The sequence below is a fragment of the Vigna radiata genome, chromosome 11 (assembly GCF_000741045.1).
Source record: "Vigna radiata var. radiata cultivar VC1973A chromosome 11, Vradiata_ver6, whole genome shotgun sequence".
Taxonomy (NCBI): Eukaryota; Viridiplantae; Streptophyta; class Magnoliopsida; order Fabales; family Fabaceae; genus Vigna; species Vigna radiata.
The window spans coordinates 13,424,835-13,427,176 of NC_028361.1; the positions used below are offsets into that span (position 1 = coordinate 13,424,835).

General features: G+C 32.6%; 1 long non-coding RNA gene across 1 annotated transcript; it reads left to right on the top strand.

Annotated features, from left to right (window-relative positions):
- Positions 1–1,731, top strand: LOC106777508. The gene is made up of 3 exons (XR_001376961.2): positions 1–168; positions 1,238–1,292; positions 1,368–1,731. It is a non-coding gene; the product is annotated as an uncharacterized LOC106777508 (long non-coding RNA).
- Positions 1,732–2,342: the final 611 nt, after the last annotated feature.

The following is a 2,342-nucleotide window of genomic DNA, read 5'->3' on the forward strand; positions in this document are numbered from 1 at the left end:
TTATTTGAATGAGAATTGTGAAGTGAAGCCCAAAAACTCTTCTGAAGAGGCTCTTCAGAGATGGAGGAAACTATGCGGGTTTGTCAAGAACCCCAAACGACCCCAAACGACGCTTTCGTTTCACTGCCAATCTCGCCATGAGAAGCTGCTATGTGTCGTACCAATCAGGTATCTATTTTTATTCACCATATTCTGATGTTCAAATGATATTTTAAGTATCTATGCTCAGAAGAAAAATATATATTTTCTTTTAAACACTGAGAGAATTAAATTAAAAAAAAAAAACAAGGAGTGATGTGTTTGACCGTGCTCAATATAATATTGATGCTCAGCTAAATCATACTTGATACTCCCATGGGTCTAATTGAATCCATAATTAAAAGTTAATGGGCATTATTACATTTTTTTTCACCTTTCTTAATTTTGTTTCACAATTTTTTTCATAAACATGTTTCTTATTGTATGACAGACTAAATAATTAAAATTTTTTAAGATACCAAATAGATAAATAAAATATATATGAATCATGTAGCATCATTGTACTTATATACTCCTGTCATTCATTTTTGGGATTAATTGTTAGACTCTCTTTGGATTTTCTTTTTCATTCACAGCCTCGTGTTACTTGGAAATGGAAATTGGTTTTCTTTCTTCCACTGAATGCAATAGACTCTAGTCAATTTTCGCAGTCAATCAGACACTTTGAAATGACTGATAAAAGAGTTACAAGTGTTAGAGCAGCAACTTTGAAATTTAGCCAAATCGCCAATGCATGATGATGCTTCCTTTCCCCCTCGTTCCTCTAACTTCATTCTGTTAAAGCTAATTTCAAGACATTTCCTAATAATGAGCACATACTTGGCACTAAAGACTTTGTACGTTTTATTGAGTTTATATCTAATTGGCTGTTGTTGAGCAACTTCAAGATATACATGTAATAAACTTCTCAAGATAATTATGAAAACATTAGGAGCTAGCTGGTTATTATGACCAACATTTGGTTGTAGTCACAGTTGCTCTATACAAGTTTAATAATGTAATGTTCTTATTTTCCTTTTATGGCGTACTGTTGATTTCTCATTTTTGTTATTGTAGTGTACATTTTTTTATTCATTTTTTTAAAATTTTTTCTTGGTTTGATAATTTCATAATGATATCATGTTTTTCTCTCCTCATCACGTAGAATGTGACATCTCCATGTTTTACTTCTCCACGACTTGTTCTCTTCTTGCTGCAGGAGAAGCTGAGGATTGCAGTTTTGGTTTCCAAAGCAACTATTCAATTTATCCAAAGTAAGTTTCTTCAGAATTGTTCTTATAGCTTTTATATTTAAGAGTCAACATGTTAACTTGAGATCACATCCGCAGGCGTGCAACTAAGCGATTACAAACACATGGTTTTGATCAAATCTGTGAAGATGAATTGGCGTGTATCATTGAAGGCCATGATGTAAAAAAGTTCAGACTTCATGGTGGGGTTAATGGCATTGCAGAAAAGCTTTTCTACATCAACCACTGAGGGGCTTAACAGTGACAGCGAGTCATTGAATACGAGACAACAGATATATGGAATCAACAAAGAAGGGCTTAACAGTGACAGCGAGTCATTGAATATGAGACAACAGATATATGGAATCAACAAATTTACTGAAAGTGAAGCTACAAGTTTCTAGGTTTTTGTTTGGAAAGCTTTTCAAGACATGACTCTGATGATAAAACTTTGGCAATGAAATTAAAAGGATTCAATTAAATTCTGCTGCATCATACACCACTACTGTTGTTATCTTGCTTAGATTCAATTAAATTTTCAAGTTGTTACCATAGACATTTTACATGAGGCAATAGACATTAGTTAATATTATTTAATTGCATATATGGTTAATAAAACTAGTTTTTATCATGATCCTATTTTATTATAATAATAAAAAAAATTGTACACGTTTCTGGCGGTTTTAGCAAAACCTCAGTTATTTTCGACGGTTTTGGCAAAACTCCGATTATTTCCGACGGTTTTGGCAAACCTCCGCTAATACTAGTGGTTTTGACAAAACTTCCACTAATAGTGACGTAGTTTTTCTCAGTGGTTTTTCATAGCTTTTGTAGGGGTTTTTCTAATCTCGGATAACATATTTTTCGAGGGTTAAAATCTTCGGAAACGAAAAAAATAATCTCCGGTAAAATTGTATATTTTTGTAGTGACTAAAGTTTACCAATGGTAAACCTTTCTTAGAAATGAAAGTTGAAAAATAGTATGGTAAGAATTATGTATGGACTTTAAGAGAGGTACGTAGGGAGGGAGAAGGTGGTCATTAATTTAATGATATAAAGTATAATTTAGCGTAT